General features: G+C 41.1%; 1 long non-coding RNA gene across 1 annotated transcript; it reads left to right on the top strand.

Moving 5' to 3' along the window:
• Positions 1–2,684: 2,684 nt before the first annotated feature.
• On the top strand, positions 2,685–3,696 carry LOC311117027. Its single transcript, XR_014611549.1, has 3 exons — positions 2,685–2,705; positions 3,414–3,517; positions 3,670–3,696. It is a non-coding gene; the product is annotated as an uncharacterized lncRNA (long non-coding RNA).
• Positions 3,697–13,591: the final 9,895 nt, after the last annotated feature.

The raw sequence follows: 13,591 nt of genomic DNA, 5'->3' as shown, positions 1-13,591 counted from the left end.
GACAGGGAGAAAACATGTAAAATCTAGAAGACTACTTTAGATCTGGTCAGAAGAAGCCTAGTGCACTACGTAGGGAACAGGGAGAGATTTGGGACAGAGACAGTAACTCCTGTATGGAAATCTTCATTCTAATGACAGTGAGCAAATCTCCACCCTATTCCCTATGTAGTGCACTACTTTAGATCTGATCAGAAGTAGCCTAGTGCACTACGTAGGGAACAGGGAGTCATTTGGGCCAGAGTCAGTAACTCCCCTGGGTATGAATTGTCTCTCTATCTTATCTGTCTTCTATATGATGTTCTCCTCTCCTCCTCTCTTCTCTCCTCTATTCACTCTATTCTATCATCCACACCACATGCCAGCTTCAACACAATCCATTTACAAGTTAAAGACACACCTTGGAATAAATAGCAAAGGAAAACTACTACTAGATGGATTTTTTATTTCCCATCACCATGAATCATATTTAATAACTGAACAGTAGCAGACCTAACTTCATCTGTTCCTGACTCTGGGTAGTGGATTAAAAAGACCATCAATCTCCAATGATATTAAAGTACAATTCTGAACATTACTGATATACTGAGTGACAAGTCAAGATAGCTGATGTTTTTATTGTTTGGTAAATACCACCACCTGCTGGACAGGTTTAATGTTGCTTGACTGAGCAGTACGGGAGAATAAAAGATGCCAAATTTAGGGCCGGTTTCCCGGACATCTCCATTGAACATGCTTTTTAGTCTAGGACTAGGCTTCATCTGTGTCCGGGAAACCGGCCCATATATAGTTCAACTAGCAAGTAAGTAACACTACCTGTTCCATGATACTGAGGAAAATTACATTGAGACAGAGAACCAATTGAGAAAACATTTCAATGGTTCTGAATGACAACCAACATACATTAACAGCATACATCATGATTAATGTAAATGTATAAGATTAAAACATTGCACTTACAAATAATATGAATGCATTGAATTGTAATTCACAACATCTTCTGAAGATCAAATCAATCAAATCATTGTACATAAAAACAGAGCAGAATGAATCATCACATCTGGGGACCATCACCACCAGCATGACTAGTATCTATGTGGACCCTACTACAGTTTAACCAGCTCAGCTATAGACTACACCAGCATGACTAGTATCTATGTGGACCCTACTACAGTTTAACCAGCTCAGCTATAGACTACACCAGCATGACTAGTATCTATGTGGACCCTACTACAGTTTAACCAGCTCAGCTATAGACTACACCAGCATGACTAGTATCTATGTGGACCCTACTACAGTTTAACCAGCTCAGCTATAGACTACACCAGCATGACTAGTATCTATGTGGACCCTACTACAGTTTAACCAGTTCAGATATATAGACTACACCAGCATGACTAGTATCTAGTATCTGTAAGTCGCTCTGGATAAGAGCGTCTGCTAAATAACCAATTATAATTATAATAATTATAATTATAATCTATTTGGACCCTACTACAGTTTAACCAGCTCAGCAGTACCATTATAGAGCCAAAACCCAGGATAGAGGGGCTGAGTGAATGTGGTCTGGACTCTGCCTATCCGTGACGTCATCGCGCCAACAGCAGCGCAAAGGCGCAAAGACAACCAAACATAGCATGGCGGACGACAGAGGAGAAGCCGAAGAGCGAGAAATTATCAAGCCACCATTGCGGTCCAGTGTGTGGAAACACTTTGGCTTTTGCAAAGACGGAGATGTTCTAAATAAGTCGCTCGCTGTTTGTAGGATATGTAAAGGTCAAGTAAAGTACAACGGCAACACGACAAATCTCTCCAACCACCTACTAAGGCACCATGGGATTTCACACAACACCGACCGTCCAGGCACCTCTTGCATCGTTCCCGCTGCTACAGCAGCGAAAGGTAAAGTCAACTCTGCAGAAGCCTCAGGTCTCGCCTGCATGTTTAGTCAGAGACTAGGCCAAAACTCAGCTCGGGCGAAAAACATCACGGCAACAATTGCCAAGTTTATCTGCAAAGACATGCGACCCTACAGTGTGGTTGAAAATCTGGGATTCCGTGAAATGATTCAAAATCTACGACAAGAATCCTGCCATCGTCACAGATAACGCCAGGAATATGATTGTGGCCGGTGCAGAAGCCTAGTTCAGTCCACACATTACCTGCTTCGCACATACACTCAACCTTGCCTCGCAGAAGGGATTGGGGGTGGACCGTGCTTCCAGGTTGTTGGGGAAAGTGCGAAGAATTGTTGGATATTTTCACCGCAGCCCGATTGCATGTCACGCCCTACAGGAAAAACAAACTCTGATGGATTTACCAAAACATAAACTGATCCAAGACATAATCACCAGATGGAACAGTTCATTCGAAATGCTTAAACGTTTTTTGGAACAACAGCCAGCTATAATGGCAACTCTGATGTCCAAGGATCTACGAAAGGGGGTCACAGATGTAGGCACGCTGAGTGAGAGTGATATTGCCAACATGGATGACATTGTTCAGTTGATGGGTCCTGTCAAAATGGCAACCACTGATGTGTGAAGAAGACCAGCCAACTCTCTCTGTAATTGCTCCTCTTCAAGCAAAACTGCTGTAACACCTACAGCCATGCGAAGATGACTCAACCCTGGTTGCAGAGATTAAGAGGGTGATGGCCAGTGACCTCTCCACACGATACAGAGGCACCCAAGATGCTCTCAACATAGGTAATTAATTTGGAGTCTTAATTAAAATCAACTTGGTTAATATTTTAGGTTATTAGACTGTATTAATTTGTAAAATGCCACACCTTTGCGTTTTCAAGTTTGAAATTGAGTTGTTTTTTCATATGGAAAAGTAAACAAGATATCTGCTGTCACGATCGTCTAAAGGAGCGGACCAATGCGCAGCATTGCGAGTGAACATGACTTTTATTAAATAAAGTACTCACACGAGAAAACAAAACAACAGACGATACGTGAAGTCCTCTGTGACACCGACAGAACTAAGAACACTGGAACAATAACCCACAAAACAAAGGAGAAAACACACAGAATATATATGGCTCCCAATCAGAGATAACGAGCCGACAGCTGACACTCGTTACCTCCGATTGGGAGTCACATGGCTAAACAAGCACAAAACCCAAACATAGAAATGAAACAACTAGATCCCCAACATAGAAATACACCCAAACAAACGAAAATAAACAACCCTGGCTCAAATATCAAAGTCCATAGAGCCAGAGTGTCACATCTGCAATACAATTCTTAGTTCATGGTGGCTTTACATCATCACTGTGCCACATTTCTTTTAAACATACTAAAGTTTAATCTTCTGATTATTTTGTGTATGAGGAGGTGGTCATCACTTGCAATTTCAGGTCAACTTAATTTAATAATGCAATGAATGCAATATTCTTGTTCTTTAAACAGCATCAGCGTTGGACCCGCGATTTAAAGAACTGCCCTACCTGGAAAAAGAGGACAGAGAACAGGTCTACACAAAACTGGTTTTTGAGGCAGAAGTGTCCCACCAGGTAACTCTTCTCCTCTTTCCTCTGCTCTTTTCTCTTCTCCCCTTTCATTTGTCCTCTCTCAAATCTCATCTGTTCTTTATCTTCCTCTAAATGTATGTGTGCAGTATTACAGAGCAGAAATTTGAACAGTTCACACATTCTTACATCAATAGATGCAAGCAATGGGAAATCAGGAGGAAGACGAGGGAAACTCAAGCACAAAGCTGTCATGATTCAATGAAGAGACCACAGGTGTGTTTCATGTGATACCAATAAAAGATTGTTGTTGTTTTGTATTAATGAGAAACATGACTATATTTTGAAATATATTTCTTATATTGTAGCTCCAAATGAGTAACCTCCTTGTAAGAAGAAAGCCTTCGATGCGCTGTTTGGCGATTCCTTCACCCAAAGAGAAAGAAAATCCACAAGCGAGACAGCCAGAGCAGAGGTGTTAAGGTACCGAGCAAAAGATGCGTTGCCTTTGACTGAAAATGCCATGAAGTGGTGGAGATCTCAGGAGAAAGAGCTACCTGTACTTTCCACCCTTGCTAAACGGTACCTGTGCATTCCAGGCACCAGTGTGCCAGCAGAACGAGTTTTTAGTACTGCTGGCGACATAGTGAACGCACAGAGAAGTGTTCTGCGGCCAGATCATGTTGATCAGTTGATATTTTTGAAAAAAAATCTGTAGTCATTGAAGAGTAGCCTAGTAGGTTACACTTGATCTTTTGTTGAATATTGTTTGTTTATTAAAATGAGAGTAGTAGCAGGTTCATCCACTGCTCATTCAACCTGAAGAAATGTTGGTTGCACTTTATTTTTTATCTTAATACTGTATTTGTATTGTAATGTTGAAAAACAAAAGCAGAAGTAGCAGGTAAACCTACTGTTAATTCAACCTGAAGAGATGTTGGTTGCACTTTATTTTTGATATTAATACTGTATTTGTATTGTAATGTTGAAAAACAAAAGCAGAAGTAGCAGGTAAACCTACTGTTAATTCAACCTGAAGAGATGTTGGTTGCACTTTATTTTTGATATTAATATTGTAATATTTTTATGTTGAAAAACAAAAGCAGAAGTAGCAGGTAAACCTACTGTTGAAATGTTGGCTGCACTTACTGTACTTTTATTGAAAATGTATTGAATATTGAAAATGAGATCAGACAATTTTAACTTCCTGTTAATTCAACCTAAAGTGTTGTTTGCACTTTATTCAAATAAAATGTGAATGCATTTGCCATTCATTGTTGTTTACTTGTTTATTTATATTCATAATTAATTGATACCTGATTCCATTACAAGAAACAGGAATCTAGGAAACTTCACCTGCACTGTCCAGTATCCAGGTATTTATTTCAGTCACACTGGTTGAATATTTGGCTAAAAGGTTACTGAATCGATTTCAAGTCACTGAATCGTTTCGGATCGTATCGTTCTAAATGAACCAATATCGTCCTTGAATCGTATCGACAACCACGAATCGTGATACAAATCGAATCGTTGTTAAAACGAATCGTTACACCCCTAAAAGTAGTGGTCGGAGACATGGAGGGGAGTTGCAGTGAGATTAGTAGAAGAACAGCATCTAGTAAAGATGAGGTCAAGCGTATTGCCTGCCTTGTGAGTAGGGGGGGACGGTGAGAGGGTGAGGTCAAAAGAGGAGAGGAGTGGAAAGAAGGAGGCAGAGAGAAATGAGTCAAATGTGGACATAGGGAGGTTGAAATCCCCCAAAACTGTGAGGGGTGAGCCATCCTCAGGAAAGGAATTTATCAAGGCGTCAAGCTCATTGATGAACTCTCCAACGGAACCTGGAGGGCGATAAATGACAAGGATGTTAAGCTTGAATGGGCTAGTGACTGTGACAACATGGAATTCAAATGAGGAGATAAACAGATGGGTCACGGGAAAAAGAGAGAATGTCCACTTGGGAGAGATGAGGAGTAGAGAATGTCCACTTGGGAGGGATGAGGATTCCTGTGCCACCACCCCGCTGACCAGATGCTCTCGGGGTATGCGAGAACACATGGTCAGACGAGGAGAGAGCAGTAGGAGTTGCAGTGTTTTCAGTGGTAATCCATGTTTCCGTCAGCGCCAAGAAGTCGAGGGACTGGAGGGTAGCATAGGCTGAGATGAACTCTGCCTTGTTGGCAGCAGAACGGCAGTTCCAGAGGCTGCCTGAGACCTGGAACTCCACGTGGGAGTTGTTGTATCTGTTATTATTACTATACAACTATTAAGTTGTATCTGTGCTAACCAGACATTTACACAAAAACTAAATGACCTATTAAGTTGTATCTGTGCCAACAAGACATTTACAGAATAACAAAAAATGGCATCAAACACACATTTTATAACATACCCCGTCTTAAGCAACAAATGCACAATACCAGAAGCATTCCCCAACTCCCTCATGAAATGAAAATGAAGATATGTACGCTATGCTGTATCAAGTGTGTGAATGCACACTTCTGAGGAGGAAGCTCAGGAGAAATACCCCCTAGTCTGGATAGATGAGCCAGGGCATTTTTTTGTAAATCTCAATCTGGCAACCGTCAATCTGCCAACCCTCAATCTGGCAACCTTCAATCTGGCAACCGGGGGCATATCTGATCCTGTTCATTTCAGCTGAGCTTTCATGCGACCCTCACAGCTTGTATGGAGAGAGAACAGCCATCTAAGAGTACGTTTGACATCAGGGTTCATGTCTCGTGATGTGTCCCAGCAATGGGAGCTGACTTTCTTTCCTAGTCTCTTTTCCTGGTCTCCTTTCTTTGTCTCCTCATCCAATTGGCAAGGATCCCCCAGAACCTATTTCTCAATAACATACGGTACGTACTCAGAATATCTGTAAGGCAGACAGCCCTGTGGATGATTTCTATATACACCTACTTTAATAGACTGTGCAATGACTGGATTATTGATCACATCCTGAACTAGAGGGCACTATCCCACAGCATTATCCAGCTGAGAATATGTGTTTGAATATGTATTCATGCTGACATAAAGGCATTTGACTTGTATCTCCATTAAGCTGATGTATTGGCATGCACAGAGACAGAGAGAGGCCGAGAGAGAGAGGGAGGGCGAGAGAGAGAGGGCGAGGGGGGGGGGGGGGGGCGAGAGAGAGAGATAGATATATATACATCTCAATTTTTTTTTGAAAGTCTTGGCAAAACTAGAGGTTAGGAATCTGGGCTAATATCCATACAGTTTCTCTCTAGCAAAACACAGAACACAGAATTGGTCTTGACCTGACCCTTAAAAACAATGTGCACACACAAACATTTGATGCTAAAATTATTTTTATTATTTTATAATGCTTGAAGAATTTTATATGAAATGGATATAGAAAACAAGGGAAAGAATGAGAATGAATTTCAGAAAATATTTGTAAAATTGCAGAGGTCACTTGTTAGCAAGGAAAACGTCAGGAACTGAAAAATACAAAAAGGTATCATTGTTAGAATCATGTAATACTGTGTGTCAAACAAACTTCAGTCATCAGCTTTAACATTCTCTGAGTTGTAACATTCTCCTCTCTTACCTATGCATTATGCCTTCGTTTTTTCTGCACACAAGGGTTTTCAAGAATTTAGCAAAGCGATTTTTCCCAGCTGCAAATATAGAGACATCAGAGCGAGAGAGAGAGAGAGAGAGAGAGAGAGAGAGAGAGAGAGAGAGAGAGAGAGAGAGAGAGAGAGAGAGAGAGAGAGAGAGAGAGAGAGAGAGAGAGAGAGAGAGAGAGAGAGAGAGAGAGAGAGAGATGTTGATTCAACATCATCACATAAAAACAAAATTGGGTGGAAAGAAGGGTGATTCAACCAGAAAACTCCACTGATATCAGACAGCTAAATGCATCGTTAGATTCTTTTTGCCCTTCCGCGTCACTTTCTACACAAAAGACATCCGCTAAACATAGAATCAAGCTGTTTATCTGTGTCTCTGTGACTGACAATAACTTCGGCAGGAAGTTGACTACAAATACAAAGTTGCCAATATCTTTGCAATTCGAACAAGCGAAGGATAAAAATATGCTTCAACTGAAAACCGAGATGACTGCATTAGAAAATAAATCCAGTAGGCTGTATAGGCCTATATTTCAATCATATTGAAATCAATTTCATGTTCAGTCAATTTACTTCTATTTGTAGGCTACACTGTCTGTAATTTTTGACACCTTCGGCCATTATAAAAACGATACATCGTTAAAACACTAGTAAGCTTAAGTTCCATCGCTATCAGGAAACCGGGCCCTGGTCTTTACCTTTGCACTTTGGTGGCTGGTCGTTCTGAGGGTTCAGAGTCTTTGACTCAGTTGCAGTAACCATGGAGACATCTGACAAGACAAAGGAAAATGGGGGATGTTAATACCATCAGAGAGAGAGAGAGACAGAGACAGAGAGAGGACAGAGAGAGAGAGAGAGAGAGAGAGAGAGAGAGAGAGAGAGAGAGAGAGAGAGAGAGAGAGAGAGAGAGAGAGAAGAGATTGGAAATAAACATCATCACTGTTATTTAGAGCCTAGGGTGTCTCAGTTGGTATGGCATGGCGCTTGCAACACCAGGGTTGTGGGTTCGATTCCCACGTGGGGCCAGTATAAAAAGTATGAGAGTGTGTGAGTGAGAGTGTAGCTTTGACTATATACAGACTCAGTGAGCATAGCCTTGCTATTGAGAGAGGCCGCCGTAGGCACTGCCCACAAAATGAGGTGGAATCCCTCAGATTACACAGACCCACAAAGAATTTTGAACTATTTGCCCATCGTTACAACACTGTATATAGACGTAATATGACATTTGAAATGTCTTTATTCTTTTGGAACTTCTGAGTGTAATGTTTACTGTTAATATTTATTGTTTATTTCTCTTTTGTTTACTACCTACTTCACTTGCTTTGACAATGTTAACATACGTTTCCCATGCCAATAAAGCCCTTAAATTGAAATTGAATTGAGAGGGAGAGAGAGAGAGAGACCACATTTACACCCTCCACACTCTAATTGACAAACAAGTCAACCAAAACAAAGGCAAAATCTACTCGTGTTTTGTAGACTTCAAGAAAGCATTTGATTCATTTTTGTACTAAGGTATTTTATTACAAACGAATAGTAAGTGGTATTGGAGGGAAAACATATGATGTTATTAAATCAATGTACACTAAAAACAACTTAAAATCGGCAACAAGCCGAGACTTCTTCTCTCAGGGACGTGGAGTGAAACAGGGCTGCCCAATAAGTGCAACACTATTTAACCTCAATGAATTGGCAAAAACATTAGAAGAATCGGCAGCACCTGGTCTCACCCTACACAACACTGAAATCAAGTGTCTGCTGTACGCAGATGACCTGGTGCAACTTTCTCCCACTTAGGAGGGGTTACAGCAGCATCTAGATCATCTGCACAGGTTCTGTCAGACCTGGGCTCTGACTGTTAATCTAAAAAAAAACGAATATAATGATATTCCAAAAAAAGGTCAGGAAATCAGGATGACAAATATAAATTCTATTTGGACACAGTTCTATTAGAACACACCAAAAATTACACGTATCTAGGACTAAATATCAGCAACACAGGTAGCTTTCACATGGCTGTGAATGAGCTGAGAGACAAAGCAAGAAGAGCCATTAAAAGGAATATTAAAATCGAAATTCCAATTAGAATCTGGCTCAATCAGTTATAGAACCAAGTGCTCTATATGGCAGCGAAGTATGGGGTCCACTCTCTAGTAATGAATTCTCTCTGTCTCTCTCTATCTCTGTCTCACTCTTTCTCTCTCTCTCTCTGTTTCTCTCTCTGTCTCTCTCTCTCTGTTTCTCTCTGTCTCTGTCTCTGTCTCTCTCTCTCTCTCTGTGTCTCTCTCTCTGTCTCTCTGTCTCTCTCTGTCTCTCTCTCTGTCTCTCTCTCTGTCTCTCTCTCTTGTCCTTTTTTTGTCTCCCTCTCTCTAGATCTCTCGTCCTTTTTATCTTTGCACTGTGTCATCAAATACTTTGTGAAAAGTCTGTCCCTCTCTATCCCCCTTCATGTTTTACCTTTGCATTTTGCTGACTGTTGATCATGCGGGTCCTTGCTCTTTAGCCCTGATGCAGTGAAAATAGAGTAATCTAAGGACAGAAAAGGAATATATATGAATGGAGATTTGATAGGACAATAACACACAGCAGTAAAAGTAGAGTTAAGTCCTATAGGCTGTTTCAATGCACCAGAGGAGTAGTCACACATAACTCAGTACCTTAGTGAGATACACTGCTGTTACTTAAATGTAATACAGTTTTATTAGCCTCCCATGGGGATTAAGATGGCATCGTTTGAGTACAACGTGATGCTAAACCACCCTGAAGGATGCAAAGCAGAAACATCTGTGTATGCTATCCCTCATGCAGTGAAAAAGACAAAAACAAAAGACAAAAAAATGACGTCAGCTTTATGCGACATCTTTTTGAGTGCGGACCATCACACTTTATTGCTTATTTGAATTTAAGGGTTTTACACACCAACCTAACTTTAGGGAGAGCACGATGGTGCTCTTTGCTTTTAAACCACAGAGAATGAAATGTTTTGTGTTTGAGTCCCTTGTCACTTTGCCTGGTCCTACCTTTACATTGTGGTTGTCTGGTCTGTTTGCCTGTCAATTCCGGATTCTTTACCCTGTCCAGGTGTTCCTGTAAGGCCTTCTCATTCCTCAGCTGCGCTGCTCTTCTTTAGACAGCACCTCCTCCTCCTTTCTCTTTCCCTCTATCTCTTTGGCCTGGTCTTTATCTATCCTATCCTTCTGACAAGGCCACATTCTCTCCTCTTCTGCCATCCTCTCAATTTGTCCATAAGGAGCCTCTGCCTCTGTCTTTGGCGCTGTTACTTTGTCATTCCCATCTTTTTTTTGGTCACTCTCACTTTTATTACTCACTTTGACCTGCAGAACCTGGGGGACATTGGCCACGCCTTGACTGCTCGTGGAAAACACAGAGAAATCTGAGAGAGAGAGAGAGAGAGAGAGAGAGAGAGAGAGAGAGAGAGAGAGAGAGAGAGAGAGAGAGAGAGAGAGAGAGAGAGAGAGAGAGAGAGAAGCTTTGACTATATACAGACTCAGTGAGCATAGCCTTGCTATTAAGAGAGGCCGCCGGCCCACAAAATGAGGTGGAATCCCTCAGATTACACAGACCCACAAAGAATTTTTAACTATTTGCCCATCGTTACAACACTGTATATAGACGTAATATGACATTTGAAATGTCTTTATTCTTTTGGAACTTCTGAGTGTAATGTTTACTGTTAATATTTATTGTTTATTTCTCTTTTGTTTACTACCTACTTCACTTGCTTTGAAAATGTTAACATACGATTCACATGCCAATAAAGCCCTTAAATTGAAATTGAATTGAGAGAGAGAGAGAGAGAGAGAGAGACCACATTTACACCCTCCACACTCTAATTGACAAACAAGTCAACCAAAACAAAGGCAAAATCTACTCGTGTTTTGTAGACTTCAAGAAAGCATTTGATTCAATTTTGCACTAAGGTATTTTATTACAAATGAATAGTAAGTGGTATTGGAGGGAAAACATATGATGTTATTAAATCAATGTACACTAAAAACAACTTAAAATTGGCAACAAGCCGAGACTTCTTCTCTCAGGGACGTGGAGTGAAACAGGGCTGCCCAATAAGTGCAACACTATTTAACCTCTATGAATTGGCAAAAACATTAGATGAATCGGCAGCACCTGGTCTCACCCTACACAACACTGAAATCAAGTATCTGCTGTACGCAGATGACCTGGTGCAACTGTCTCCCACTTAGGAGGGGTTACAGCAGCATCTAGATCATCTGCACAGGTTCTGTCAGACCTGGGCTCTGACCGTTAATCTAAAAAAAAATGAATATAATGATATTCCAAAAAAAGGTCAGGAAATCAGGATGACAAATATAAATTCTATTTGGACACAGTTCTATTAGAACACACCAAAAATTACACGTATCTAGGAATAAATATCAGCAACACAGGTAGCTTTCACATGGCTGTGAATGAGCTGAGAGACAAAGCAAGAAGAGCCATTAAAAGGAATATTAAAATCGAAATTCCAATTAGAATCTGGCTCAATCAGTTATAGAACCAAGTGCTCTATATGGCAGCGAAGTATGGGGTCCGCTCTCTAATAATGAATTTCTCTCTGTCTCTCTCTCTCTGTCTCGCTCTTTCTCTCTCTCTCTCTCTCTCTCTCTTTCTGTTTCTCTCTCTGTCTCTCTCTCTCTGTTTCTCTCTGTCTCTGTCTCTGTCTCTCTCTCTCTCTCTGTGTCTCTCTCTCTGTCTCTCTGTCTCTCTCTGTCTCTCTCTCTGTCTCTCTCTCTGTTTCTCTCTCTGTCTCTCTCTATTGTCCTTTTTTGTCTCCCTCTCTCTAGATCTCTCGTCCTTTTTATCTTTGCACTGTGTCATCAAATACTTTGTGAAAAGTCTGTCCCTCTCTATCCCCCTTCATGTTTTACCTTTGCATTTTGCTGACTGTTGATCATGCGGGTCCTTGCTCTTTAGCCCTGATGCAGTGAAAATAGAGTAATCTAAGGACAGAAAAGGAATATATATGAATGGAGATTTGATAGGACAATAACACACAGCAGTAAAAGTAGAGTTAAGTCCTATAGGCTGTTTCAATGCACCAGAGGAGTAGTCACACATAACTCAGTACCTTAGTGAGATACACTGCTGTTAGTTAAATGTAATACAGTTTTATTAGCCTCCCATGGGGATTAAGATGGCATCGTCTGAGTACAACGTGATGCTAAACCACCCTGAAGGATGCAAAGCAGAAACATCTGTGTACTCTATCCCTCATGCAGTGAAAAAGACAAAAACTAAAACAAAAAAAATGACGTCAGCTTTATGCGACATCTTTTTGAGTGCGGACCATCACACTTTATTGCTTATTTGAATTTAAGGGTTTTACGCACCAACCTAACTTTAGGGAGAGCGCGATGGTGCTCTTTGCTTTTAAACCACAGAGAATGAAATGTTTTGTGTTTGAGTCCATTGTCACTTTGCCTGGTCCTACCTTTACATTGTGGTTGTCTGGTCTGTTTGCCTGTCAATTCCGGATTCTTTACCCTGTCCAGGTGTTCCTGTAAGGCCTTCTCATTCCTCAGCCTGCGCTGCTCTTCTTTAGACAGCACCTCCTCCTCCTTTCTCTTTCCCTCTATCTCTTTGGCCTGGTCTTTATCTCTCCTATCCTTCTGACAAGGCCAAATTCTCTCCTCTTCTGCCATCCTCTCAAATTTGTCCATAAGGAGCTCTGCCTCTGTCTTTGGCGCTGTTACTTTGTCATTCCCATCTTTCTTTTGGACACTCTCACTTTTATTAGTCACTTTGACCTGCAGAACCTGGGGGACCTTGGCCACGCCTTGACTGCTCGTGGAAAACACAGAGAAATCTGAGAGAGAGAGAGAGAGAGAGAGAGAGAGCGAGAGAGGGAGAGAGAGAGAGAGAGAGAGAGAGAGAGAGAGAGAGAGCGAGAGAGGGAGAGAGAGAGAGCGAGAGAGAGAGAGAGAGAGAGAGAGAGAGAGAGAGAAGAGAGAGAGAGAGAGAGAGAGAGAGAGAGAGAGAGAGAGAGAGAGAGAGAGAGAGAGATTGAGATGTTGATTCAACGTCATCACATAAAAACAAAATTGGGTGGAAAGAAGGGTGATTCAACCAGAAAACTCCACTGATATCAGACAGCTAAATGCGTCGTTAGATTCTTTTTTGCCCTTCTACACAGAAGACATCCGCTAAACATAGAATCAAGCTGTTTATCTGTCTCTCTGTGACTGACGATAACTTCGGCAGGAAGTTGACTACAAATACAAAGTTGCCAATATCTTTGCAATTCAACAAGCAAAGGATAAAAATATGCTTCAACTGAAAACCGAGATGACTGCATTAGAAAATAAATCCAGTTGGCTGTATAGGCCTATATTTCAATCATATTGAAATCAATTTCATGTTCAGTCAATTTACTTCTATTTGTAGGCTACACTGTCTGTCATTTTTACCTCAATATATTTCATGATGTGTAACAACATGTGCGCACTGATGGGCCAAATGAATCTGTGATTTAGTGCATTAT

The sequence above is a fragment of the Coregonus lavaretus genome (assembly GCF_964263955.1).
Source record: "Coregonus lavaretus genome assembly, contig: HAP1_SCAFFOLD_5700, whole genome shotgun sequence".
NCBI lineage: Eukaryota > Metazoa > Chordata > Actinopteri > Salmoniformes > Salmonidae > Coregonus > Coregonus lavaretus.
This window is presented reverse-complemented; position numbering and strand designations above follow the sequence as displayed.